Below are 13,531 nucleotides of genomic sequence, written 5' to 3'. Positions count from 1 at the left end.
TAACAAATTTGGTCCACATTTGCCAAAGTTATCGAGCTTCAAAATTTGAAAAGTCACAAAATATGTGTGTTTGAGCACATAAAGTACTATTTTTCTTGGAAATTCAACAAAATGCAATCATGAATTGTTGTGTCATTTTAAAGATCTCGTCGAGCTGATTAATTTGACACTTTGGTTAACAAATTTGGTCCACATTTGCCAAAGTTATCGAGCTTCAAAGTTTGAAAAGTCACAAAATATGTGTGTTTGAGCACATAAAGTACTATTTTTCTTGGAAGTTCAACAAGATGTAATCATGGTGTGTTGTGTCATTTTAAAGATCTCGTCGAGCTGATTAATTTGACACTTTGTTTAACAAATTTGGTCTTTATTTGCCGAAGCTATCGAGCTTCAAAATTTGAAAAGTCACAAAAGTTGTGTGTTTGAGCACATAATGTACTATTTTTCTTGGAAGTTCAACAAGATGCAACCATGAATTGTTGTGTCATTTTAAAGATCTCGTCGAGCTGATTAATTTGACACTTTGGTTAACAAATTTGGTCCACATTTGCCAAAGTAATCGAGCTTCAAAATTGGAAAAGTCACAAAAGTTGTGTGTTTGAGCACATAAAGTACTATTTTTCTTGGAAATTCAACAAGATGCAATCATGAATTGTTGTGTCATTTTAAAGATCTCGTCGAACTGATTAATTTGACACTTTGGATAACAAATTTGGTCCACATTTGCCAAAGTTATCGAGCTTCAAAATTGGAAAAGTCACAAAAGTTATGTGTTTGAGCACATAAAGTACTATTTTTTTTGGAAATTCAACAAGATGCAATCATGATGTGTTGTGACATATTCAAAATCTCGTCGAGCTGATTAATTTGACACTTTGGTTAACAAATTTGGTCCACATTTGCCAAAGTTATCGAGCTTCAAAGTTTGAAAAGTCACAAAATATGTGTGTTTGAGCACATAAAGTACTATTTTTCTTGGAAGTTCAACAAGATGTAATCATGGTGTGTTGTGTCATTTTAAAGATCTCGTCGAGCTGATTAATTTGACACTTTGTTTAACAAATTTGGTCTTCATTTGCCGAAGCTATCGAGCTTCAAAATTTGAAAAGTCACAAAAGTTGTGTGTCTGAGCACATAATGTACTATTTTTCTTGGAAGTTCAACAAGATGCAATGATGATGTGTTGTGTCATTTTAAAGATTTCGTCGAGCTGATTAATTTGACACTTTGGTTAACAAATTTGGTCCACATTTGCCAAAGTTATCGAGCTTCAAAGTTTGAAAAGTCACAAAATATGTGTGTTTGAGCACATAAAGTACTATTTTTCTTGGAAGTTCAACAAGATGTAATCATGGTGTGTTGTGTCATTTTAAAGATCTCGTCGAGCTGATTAATTTGACACTTTGTTTAACAAATTTGGTCTTTATTTGCCGAAGCTATCGAGCTTCAAAGTTTGAAAAGTCACAAAAGTTGTGTGTTTGAGCACATAATGTACTATTTTTCTTGGAAGTTCAACAAGATGCAATCATGATGTGTTGTGTCATTTTAAAGATCTCGTCGAGCTGATTAATTTGACACTTTGGTTAACAAATTTGGTCCACATTTGCCAAAGTTATCGAGCTTCAAAGTTTGAAAAGTCACAAAATATGTGTGTTTGAGCACATAAAGTACTATTTTTCTTGGAAGTTCAACAAGATGTAATCATGGTGTGTTGTGTCATTTTAAAGATCTCGTCGAGCTGATTAATTTGACACTTTGTTTAACAAATTTGTTCTTTATTTGCCGAAGCTATCGAGCTTCAAAGTTTGAAAAGTCACAAAAGTTGTGTGTTTGAGCACATAATGTACTATTTTTCTTGGAAGTTCAACAAGATGCAATCATGATGTGTTGTGTCATTTTAAAGATCTCGTCGAGCTGATTAATTTGACACTTTGGTTAACAAATTTGGTCCACATTTGCCAAAGTTATCGAGCTTCAAAGTTTGAAAAGTCACAAAAGTTGTGTGTTTGAGCACATAAAGTACTATTTTTCTTGGAAATTCAACAAGATGCAATTCTGATGTGTTGTGACATATTCAAAATCTCGTCGAGCTGATTAATTTGACACTTTGTTTAACAAATTTGGTCTTCATTTGCCGAAGCTATCGAGCTTCAAAGTTTGAAAAGTCACAAAAGTTATGTGTTTGAGCACATAATGTACTATTTTTCTTGGAAGTTCAACAAGATGTAATCATGGTGTGTTGTGTCATTTTAAAGATCTCGTCGAGCTGATTAATTTGACACTTTGGTTAACAAATTTGGTCCACATTTGCCAAAGTTATCGAGCTTCAAAGTTTGAAAAGTAACAAAATATGTGTGTTTGAGCACATAAAGTACTATTTTTCTTGGAAGTTCAACAAGATGTAATCATGGTGTGTTGTGTCATTTTAAAGATCTCGTCGAGCTGATTAATTTGACACTTTGGTTAACAAATTTGGTCCACATTTGCCAAAGTTATCGAGCTTCAAAGTTTGAAAAGTCACAAAAGTTGTGTGTTTGAGCACATAATGTACTATTTTTCTTGGAAGTTCAACAAGATGCAATCATGATGTGTTATGTCATTTTAAAGATCTCGTCGAGCTGATTAATTTGACACTTTGGTTAACAAATTTGGTCCACATTTGCCAAAGTTATCGAGCTTCAAAGTTTGAAAAGTCACAAAAGTTGTGTGTTTGAGCACATAAAGTACTATTTTTCTTGGAAGTTCAACAAGATGCAATGATGATGTGTTGTGTCATTTTAAAGATCTCGTCGAGCTGATTAATTTGACACTTTGGTTAACAAATTTGGTCCACATTTGCCAAAGTTATCGAGCTTCAGAGTTTGAAAAGTCACAAAATATGTGTGTTTGAGCACATAAAGTACTATTTTTCTTGGAAGTTCAACAAGATGTAATCATGGTGTGTTATGTCATTTTCATAACCTTGTCGAGCTGATTAATTTGACACTTTGTTTAACAAATTTGGTCCACATTTGCCAAAGTTATCGAGCTTCAAATTTGGAAAAGTCACAAAAGTTGTGTGTTTGAGCACATAATGTACTATTTTTCTTGGAAGTTCAACAAGATGCAATGATGATGTGTTGTGACATCTTCAAAATCTCGTTGAGGTGATTACTTTGACACTTTGTTTAACAAATTTGGTCCACATTTGCCAAAGTTATCGAGCTTCAAAGTTTGAAAAGTCACAAAATATGTGTGTTTGAGCACATAAAGTACTATTTTTCTTGGAAGTTCAACAAGATGTAATCATGGTGTGTTGTGTCATTTTAAAGATCTCGTCGAGCTGATTAATTTGACACTTTGTTTAACAAATTTGGTCTTTATTTGCCGAAGCTATCGAGCTTCAAAGTTTGAAAAGTCACAAAATATGTGTGTTTGAGCACATAAAGTACTACTTTTCTTGGAAATTCAACAAGATGCAATCATGATGTGTTGTGTCATTTTAAAAATCTCGTCGAGCTGATTAATTTGACACTTTGTTTAACAAATTTGGTCTTCATTTGCCGAAGCTATCGAGCTTCAAAGTTTGAAAAGTCACAAAATATGTGTGTTTGAGCACATAAAGTACTATTTTTCTTGGAAATTCAACAAGATGCAATCATGATGTGTTGTGACATATTCAAAATCTCGTCGAGCTGATTAATTTGACACTTTGGTTAACAAATTTGGTCTTCATTTGCCGAAGCTATCGAGCTTCAAAGTTTGAAAAGTCACAAAATATGTGTGTTTGAGCACATAAAGTACTATTTTTCTTGGAAATTCAACAAGATGCAATCATGATGTGTTGTGACATATTCAAAATCTCGTCGAGCTGATTAATTTGACACTTTGGTTAACAAATTTGGTCCACATTTGCCAAAGTTATCGAGCTTCAAAGTTTGAAAAGTCACAAAATATGTGTGTTTGAGCACATAAAGTACTATTTTTCTTGGAAATTCAACAAGATGCAATCATGAATTGTTGTGTCATTTTAAAGATCTCGTCGAACTGATTAATTTGACACTTTGGATAACAAATTTGGTCCACATTTGCCAAAGTTATCGAGCTTCAAAATTGGAAAAGTCACAAAAGTTATGTGTTTGAGCACATAAAGTACTATTTTTCTTGGAAATTCAACAAGATGCAATCATGATGTGTTGTGACATATTCAAAATCTCGTCGAGCTGATTAATTTGACACTTTGGTTAACAAATTTGGTCCACATTTGCCAAAGTTATCGAGCTTCAAAGTTTGAAAAGTCACAAAATATGTGTGTTTGAGCACATAAAGTACTATTTTTCTTGGAAGTTCAACAAGATGTAATCATGGTGTGTTGTGTCATTTTAAAGATCTCGTCGAGCTGATTAATTTGATACTTTGTTTAACAAATTTGGTCTTTATTTGCCGAAGCTATCGAGCTTCAAAGTTTGAAAAGTCACAAAAGTTGTATGTTTGAGCACATAATGTACTATTTTTCTTGGAAGTTCAACAAGATGCAATCATGATGTGTTGTGTCATTTTAAAGATCTCGTCGAGCTGATTAATTTGACACTTTGGTTAACAAATTTGGTCCACATTTGCCAAAGTTATCGAGCTTCAAAGTTTGAAAAGTCACAAAATATGTGTGTTTGAGCACATAAAGTACTATTTTTCTTGGAAGTTCAACAAGATGTAATCATGGTGTGTTGTGTCATTTTAAAGATCTCGTCGAGCTGATTAATTTGACACTTTGTTTAACAAATTTGGTCTTTATTTGCCGAAGCTATCGAGCTTCAAAGTTTGAAAAGTCACAAAAGTTGTGTGTTTGAGCACATAATGTACTATTTTTCTTGGAAGTTCAACAAGATGCAATCATGATGTGTTGTGTCATTTTAAAAATCTCGTCGAGCTGATTAATTTGACACTTTGGTTAACAAATTTGGTCCACATTTGCCAAAGTTATCGAGCTTCAAAGTTTGAAAAGTCACAAAATATGTGTGTTTGAGCACATAAAGTACTATTTTTCTTGGAAGTTCAACAAGATGTAATCATGGTGTGTTGTGTCATTTTAAAGATCTCGTCGAGCTGACTAATTTGACACTTTGGTTAACAAATTTGGTCCACATTTGCCAAAGTTATCGAGCTTCAAAATTTGAAAAGTCACAAAATATGTGTGTTTGAGCACATAAAGTACTATTTTTCTTGGAAATTCAACAAGATGCAATCATGAATTGTTGTGTCATTTTAAAGATCTCGTCGAGCTGATTAATTTGACACTTTGGTTAACAAATTTGGTCCACATTTGCCAAAGTAATCGAGCTTCAAAATTGGAAAAGTCACAAAAGTTGTGTGTTTGAGCACATAAAGTACTATTTTTCTTGGAAATTCAACAAGATGCAATCATGATGTGTTGTGTCATTTTAAAAATCTCGTCGAGCTGATTAATTTGACACTTTGTTTAACAAATTTGGTCTTCATTTTCCGAAGCTATCGAGCTTCAAAGTTCGAAAAGTCACAAAAGTTGTGTGTTTGAGCACATAAAGTACTATTTTTCTTGGAAGTTCAACAAGATGCAATGATGATGTGTTGTGTCATTTTAAAGATCTCGTCGAGCTGATTAATTTGACACTTTGGTTAACAAATTTGGTCCACATTTGCCAAAGTTATCGAGCTTCAAAGTTTGAAAAGTCACAAAATATGTGTGTTTGAGCACATAAAGTACTATTTTTCTTGGAAGTTCAACAAGATGTAATCATGGTGTGTTGTGTCATTTTAAAGATCTCGTCGAGCTGATTAATTTGACACTTTGTTTAACAAATTTGGTCTTTATTTGCCGAAGCTATCGAGCTTCAAAATTTGAAAAGTCACAAAAGTTGTGTGTTTGAGCACATAATGTACTATTTTTCTTGGAAGTTCAACAAGATGCAACCATGATGTGTTGTGTCATTTTAAAGATCTCGTCGAGCTGATTAATTTGACACTTTGGTTAACAAATTTGGTCCACATTTGCCAAAGTTATCGAGCTTCAAAGTTTGAAAAGTCACAAAATATGTGTGTTTGAGCACATAAAGTACTATTTTTCTTGGAAGTTCAACAAGATGTAATCATGGTGTGTTGTGTCATTTTAAAGATCTCGTCGAGCTGACTAATTTGACACTTTGGTTAACAAATTTGGTCCACATTTGCCAAAGTTATCGAGCTTCAAAATTTGAAAAGTCACAAAATATGTGTGTTTGAGCACATAAAGTACTATTTTTCTTGGAAATTCAACAAGATGCAATCATGAATTGTTGTGTCATTTTAAAGATCTCGTCGAGCTGATTAATTTGACACTTTGGTTAACAAATTTGGTCCACATTTGCCAAAGTAATCGAGCTTCAAAATTGGAAAAGTCACAAAAGTTGTGTGTTTGAGCACATAAAGTACTATTTTTCTTGGAAATTCAACAAGATGCAATCATGATGTGTTGTGTCATTTTAAAAATCTCGTCGAGCTGATTAATTTGACACTTTGTTTAACAAATTTGGTCTTCATTTTCCGAAGCTATCGAGCTTCAAAGTTCGAAAAGTCACAAAAGTTGTGTGTTTGAGCACATAAAGTACTATTTTTCTTGGAAGTTCAACAAGATGCAATGATGATGTGTTGTGTCATTTTAAAGATCTCGTCGAGCTGATTAATTTGACACTTTGGTTAACAAATTTGGTCCACATTTGCCAAAGTTATCGAGCTTCAAAGTTTGAAAAGTCACAAAATATGTGTGTTTGAGCACATAAAGTACTATTTTTCTTGGAAGTTCAACAAGATGTAATCATGGTGTGTTGTGTCATTTTAAAGATCTCGTCGAGCTGATTAATTTGACACTTTGTTTAACAAATTTGGTCTTTATTTGCCGAAGCTATCGAGCTTCAAAATTTGAAAAGTCACAAAAGTTGTGTGTTTGAGCACATAATGTACTATTTTTCTTGGAAGTTCAACAAGATGCAACCATGATGTGTTGTGTCATTTTAAAGATCTCGTCGAGCTGATTAATTTGACACTTTGGTTAACAAATTTGGTCCACATTTGCCAAAGTTATCGAGCTTCAAAGTTTGAAAAGTCACAAAATATGTGTGTTTGAGCACATAAAGTACTATTTTTCTTGGAAGTTCAACAAGATGTAATCATGGTGTGTTGTGTCATTTTAAAGATCTCGTCGAGCTGATTAATTTGACACTTTGTTTAACAAATTTGTTCTTTATTTGCCGAAGCTATCGAGCTTCAAAGTTTGAAAAGTCACAAAAGTTGTGTGTTTGAGCACATAATGTACTATTTTTCTTGGAAGTTCAACAAGATGCAATCATGATGTGTTGTGTCATTTTAAAGATCTCGTCGAGCTGATTAATTTGACACTTTGGTTAACAAATTTGGTCCACATTTGCCAAAGTTATCGAGCTTCAAAGTTTGAAAAGTCACAAAATATGTGTGTTTGAGCACATAAAGTACTATTTTTCTTGGAAGTTCAACAAGATGTAATCATGGTGTGTTGTGTCATTTTAAAGATCTCGTCGAGCTGATTAATTTGACACTTTGTTTAACAAATTTGGTCTTTATTTGCCGAAGCTATCGAGCTTCAAAGTTTGAAAAGTCACAAAAGTTGTGTGTTTGAGCACATAATGTACTATTTTTCTTGGAAGTTCAACAAGATGCAATCATGATGTGTTGTGTCATTTTAAAAATCTCGTCGAGCTGATTAATTTGACACTTTGGTTAACAAATTTGGTCCACATTTGCCAAAGTTATCGAGCTTCAAAGTTTGAAAAGTCACAAAATATGTGTGTTTGAGCACATAAAGTACTATTTTTCTTGGAAGTTCAACAAGATGTAATCATGGTGTGTTGTGTCATTTTAAAGATCTCGTCGAGCTGACTAATTTGACACTTTGGTTAACAAATTTGGTCCACATTTGCCAAAGTTATCGAGCTTCAAAATTTGAAAAGTCACAAAATATGTGTGTTTGAGCACATAAAGTACTATTTTTCTTGGAAATTCAACAAGATGCAATCATGAATTGTTGTGTCATTTTAAAGATCTCGTCGAGCTGATTAATTTGACACTTTGGTTAACAAATTTGGTCCACATTTGCCAAAGTAATCGAGCTTCAAAATTGGAAAAGTCACAAAAGTTGTGTGTTTGAGCACATAAAGTACTATTTTTCTTGGAAATTCAACAAGATGCAATCATGATGTGTTGTGTCATTTTAAAAATCTCGTCGAGCTGATTAATTTGACACTTTGTTTAACAAATTTGGTCTTCATTTTCCGAAGCTATCGAGCTTCAAAGTTCGAAAAGTCACAAAAGTTGTGTGTTTGAGCACATAAAGTACTATTTTTCTTGGAAGTTCAACAAGATGCAATGATGATGTGTTGTGTCATTTTAAAGATCTCGTCGAGCTGATTAATTTGACACTTTGGTTAACAAATTTGGTCCACATTTGCCAAAGTTATCGAGCTTCAAAGTTTGAAAAGTCACAAAATATGTGTGTTTGAGCACATAAAGTACTATTTTTCTTGGAAGTTCAACAAGATGTAATCATGGTGTGTTGTGTCATTTTAAAGATCTCGTCGAGCTGATTAATTTGACACTTTGTTTAACAAATTTGGTCTTTATTTGCCGAAGCTATCGAGCTTCAAAGTTTGAAAAGTCACAAAAGTTGTGTGTTTGAGCACATAATGTACTATTTTTCTTGGAAGTTCAACAAGATGCAATCATGATGTGTTGTGTCATTTTAAAGATCTCGTCGAGCTGATTAATTTGACACTTTGGTTAACAAATTTGGTCCACATTTGCCAAAGTTATCGAGCTTCAAAGTTTGAAAAGTCACAAAATATGTGTGTTTGAGCACATAAAGTACTATTTTTCTTGGAAGTTCAACAAGATGTAATCATGGTGTGTTGTGTCATTTTAAAGATCTCGTCGAGCTGATTAATTTGACACTTTGTTTAACAAATTTGTTCTTTATTTGCCGAAGCTATCGAGCTTCAAAGTTTGAAAAGTCACAAAAGTTGTGTGTTTGAGCACATAATGTACTATTTTTCTTGGAAGTTCAACAAGATGCAATCATGATGTGTTGTGTCATTTTAAAGATCTCGTCGAGCTGATTAATTTGACACTTTGGTTAACAAATTTGGTCCACATTTGCCAAAGTTATCGAGCTTCAAAGTTTGAAAAGTCACAAAATATGTGTGTTTGAGCACATAAAGTACTATTTTTCTTGGAAGTTCAACAAGATGTAATCATGAATTGTTGTGTCATTTTAAAGATCTCGTCGAACTGATTAATTTGACACTTTGGATAACAAATTTGGTCCACATTTGCCAAAGTTATCGAGCTTCAAAATTGGAAAAGTCACAAAAGTTATGTGTTTGAGCACATAAAGTACTATTTTTCTTGGAAATTCAACAAGATGCAATCATGATGTGTTGTGACATATTCAAAATCTCGTCGAGCTGATTAATTTGACACTTTGGTTAACAAATTTGGTCCACATTTGCCAAAGTTATCGAGCTTCAAAGTTTGAAAAGTCACAAAATATGTGTGTTTGAGCACATAAAGTACTATTTTTCTTGGAAGTTCAACAAGATGTAATCATGGTGTGTTGTGTCATTTTAAAGATCTCGTCGAGCTGATTAATTTGACACTTTGTTTAACAAATTTGGTCTTTATTTGCCGAAGCTATCGAGCTTCAAAGTTTGAAAAGTCACAAAAGTTGTGTGTTTGAGCACATAATGTACTATTTTTCTTGGAAGTTCAACAAGATGCAATCATGATGTGTTGTGTCATTTTAAAAATCTCGTCGAGCTGATTAATTTGACACTTTGGTTAACAAATTTGGTCCACATTTGCCAAAGTTATCGAGCTTCAAAGTTTGAAAAGTCACAAAATATGTGTGTTTGAGCACATAAAGTACTATTTTTCTTGGAAGTTCAACAAGATGTAATCATGGTGTGTTGTGTCATTTTAAAGATCTCGTCGAGCTGACTAATTTGACACTTTGGTTAACAAATTTGGTCCACATTTGCCAAAGTTATCGAGCTTCAAAGTTTGAAAAGTCACAAAATATGTGTGTTTGAGCACATAAAGTACTATTTTTCTTGGAAGTTCAACAAGATGTAATCATGGTGTGTTGTGTCATTTTAAAGATCTCGTCGAGCTGATTAATTTGACACTTTGTTTAACAAATTTGTTCTTTATTTGCCGAAGCTATCGAGCTTCAAAGTTTGAAAAGTCACAAAAGTTGTGTGTTTGAGCACATAATGTACTATTTTTCTTGGAAGTTCAACAAGATGCAATCATGATGTGTTGTGTCATTTTAAAGATCTCGTCGAGCTGATTAATTTGACACTTTGGTTAACAAATTTGGTCCACATTTGCCAAAGTTATCGAGCTTCAAAGTTTGAAAAGTCACAAAATATGTGTGTTTGAGCACATAAAGTACTATTTTTCTTGGAAGTTCAACAAGATGTAATCATGGTGTGTTGTGTCATTTTAAAGATCTCGTCGAGCTGATTAATTTGACACTTTGTTTAACAAATTTGGTCTTTATTTGCCGAAGCTATCGAGCTTCAAAGTTTGAAAAGTCACAAAAGTTGTGTGTTTGAGCACATAAAGTACTATTTTTCTTGGAAGTTCAACAAGATGCAATGATGATGTGTTGTGTCATTTTAAAGATCTCGTCGAGCTGATTAATTTGACACTTTGGTTAACAAATTTGGTCCACATTTGCCAAAGTTATCGAGCTTCAAAGTTTGAAAAGTCACAAAATATGTGTGTTTGAGCACATAAAGTACTATTTTTCTTGGAAGTTCAACAAGATGTAATCATGGTGTGTTGTGTCATTTCAAAGTTCTCGTCGAGCTGATTAATTTGACACTTTGTTTAACAAATTTGGTCTTTATTTGCCGAAGCTATCGAGCTTCAAAGTTTGAAAAGTCACAAAAGTTGTGTGTTTGAGCACATAATGTACTATTTTTCTTGGAAGTTCAACAAGATGCAATCATGATGTGTTGTGTCATTTTAAAGATCTCGTCGAGCTGATTAATTTGACACTTTGGTTAACAAATTTGGTCCACATTTGCCAAAGTTATCGAGCTTCAAAGTTTGAAAAGTCACAAAAGTTGTGTGTTTGAGCACATAAAGTACTATTTTTCTTGGAAATTCAACAAGATGCAATTCTGATGTGTTGTGACATATTCAAAATCTCGTCGAGCTGATTAATTTGACACTTTGTTTAACAAATTTGGTCTTCATTTGCCGAAGCTATCGAGCTTCAAAGTTTGAAAAGTCACAAAAGTTATGTGTTTGAGCACATAATGTACTATTTTTCTTGGAAGTTCAACAAGATGTAATCATGGTGTGTTGTGTCATTTTAAAGATCTCGTCGAGCTGATTAATTTGACACTTTGGTTAACAAATTTGGTCCACATTTGCCAAAGTTATCGAGCTTCAAAGTTTGAAAAGTAACAAAATATGTGTGTTTGAGCACATAAAGTACTATTTTTCTTGGAAGTTCAACAAGATGTAATCATGGTGTGTTGTGTCATTTTAAAGATCTCGTCGAGCTGATTAATTTGACACTTTGGTTAACAAATTTGGTCCACATTTGCCAAAGTTATCGAGCTTCAAAGTTTGAAAAGTCACAAAAGTTGTGTGTTTGAGCACATAAAGTACTATTTTTCTTGGAAGTTCAACAAGATGCAATGATGATGTGTTGTGTCATTTTAAAGATCTCGTCGAGCTGATTAATTTGACACTTTGGTTAACAAATTTGGTCCACATTTGCCAAAGTTATCGAGCTTCAGAGTTTGAAAAGTCACAAAATATGTGTGTTTGAGCACATAAAGTACTATTTTTCTTGGAAGTTCAACAAGATGTAATCATGGTGTGTTATGTCATCTTCATAACCTTGTCGAGCTGATTAATTTGACACTTTGTTTAACAAATTTGGTCCACATTTGCCAAAGTTATCGAGCTTCAAATTTGGAAAAGTCACAAAAGTTGTGTGTTTGAGCACATAATGTACTATTTTTCTTGGAAGTTCAACAAGATGCAATGATGATGTGTTGTGACATCTTCAAAATCTCGTTGAGGTGATTACTTTGACACTTTGTTTAACAAATTTGGTCCACATTTGCCAAAGTTATCGAGCTTCAAAGTTTGAAAAGTCACAAAATATGTGTGTTTGAGCACATAAAGTACTATTTTTCTTGGAAGTTCAACAAGATGTAATCATGGTGTGTTGTGTCATTTTAAAGATCTCGTCGAGCTGATTAATTTGACACTTTGTTTAACAAATTTGGTCTTTATTTGCCGAAGCTATCGAGCTTCAAAGTTTGAAAAGTCACAAAATATGTGTGTTTGAGCACATAAAGTACTACTTTTCTTGGAAATTCAACAAGATGCAATCATGATGTGTTGTGTCATTTTAAAAATCTCGTCGAGCTGATTAATTTGACACTTTGTTTAACAAATTTGGTCTTCATTTGCCGAAGCTATCGAGCTTCAAAGTTTGAAAAGTCACAAAATATGTGTGTTTGAGCACATAAAGTACTATTTTTCTTGGAAATTCAACAAGATGCAATCATGATGTGTTGTGACATATTCAAAATCTCGTCGAGCTGATTAATTTGACACTTTGGTTAACAAATTTGGTCTTCATTTGCCGAAGCTATCGAGCTTCAAAGTTTGAAAAGTCACAAAATATGTGTGTTTGAGCACATAAAGTACTATTTTTCTTGGAAATTCAACAAGATGCAATCATGATGTGTTGTGACATATTCAAAATCTCGTCGAGCTGATTAATTTGACACTTTGGTTAACAAATTTGGTCCACATTTGCCAAAGTTATCGAGCTTCAAAATTGGAAAAGTCACAAAAGTTGTGTGTTTGAGCACATAAAGTACTATTTTTCTTGGAAATTCAACAAGATGCAATTATGAATTGTTGTGTCATTTTAAAGATCTCGTCGAACTGATTAATTTGACACTTTGGATAACAAATTTGGTCCACATTTGCCAAAGTTATCGAGCTTCAAAATTGGAAAAGTCACAAAAGTTATGTGTTTGAGAACATAAAGTACTATTTTTCTTGGAAATTCAACAAGATGCAATCATGATGTGTTGTGACATATTCAAAATCTCGTCGAGCTGATTAATTTGACACTTTGGTTAACAAATTTGGTCCACATTTGCCAAAGTTATCGAGCTTCAAAGTTTGAAAAGTCACAAAATATGTGTGTTTGAGCACATAAAGTACTATTTTTCTTGGAAGTTCAACAAGATGTAATCATGGTGTGTTGTGTCATTTTAAAGATCTCGTCGAGCTAATTAATTTGACACTTTGGTTAACAAATTTGGTCCACATTTGCCAAAGTAATCGAGCTTCAAAATTGGAAAAGTCACAAAAGTTGTGTGTTTGAGCACATAAAGTACTATTTTTCTTGGAAGTTCAACAAGATGCAATCATGATGTGTTGTGTCATTTTAAAGATCTCGTCGAGC

This window comes from Euwallacea fornicatus, unplaced genomic scaffold (genome assembly GCF_040115645.1).
Source record: "Euwallacea fornicatus isolate EFF26 unplaced genomic scaffold, ASM4011564v1 scaffold_56, whole genome shotgun sequence".
Lineage (NCBI taxonomy): Eukaryota > Metazoa > Arthropoda > Insecta > Coleoptera > Curculionidae > Euwallacea > Euwallacea fornicatus.
This window is presented reverse-complemented; position numbering follows the sequence as displayed.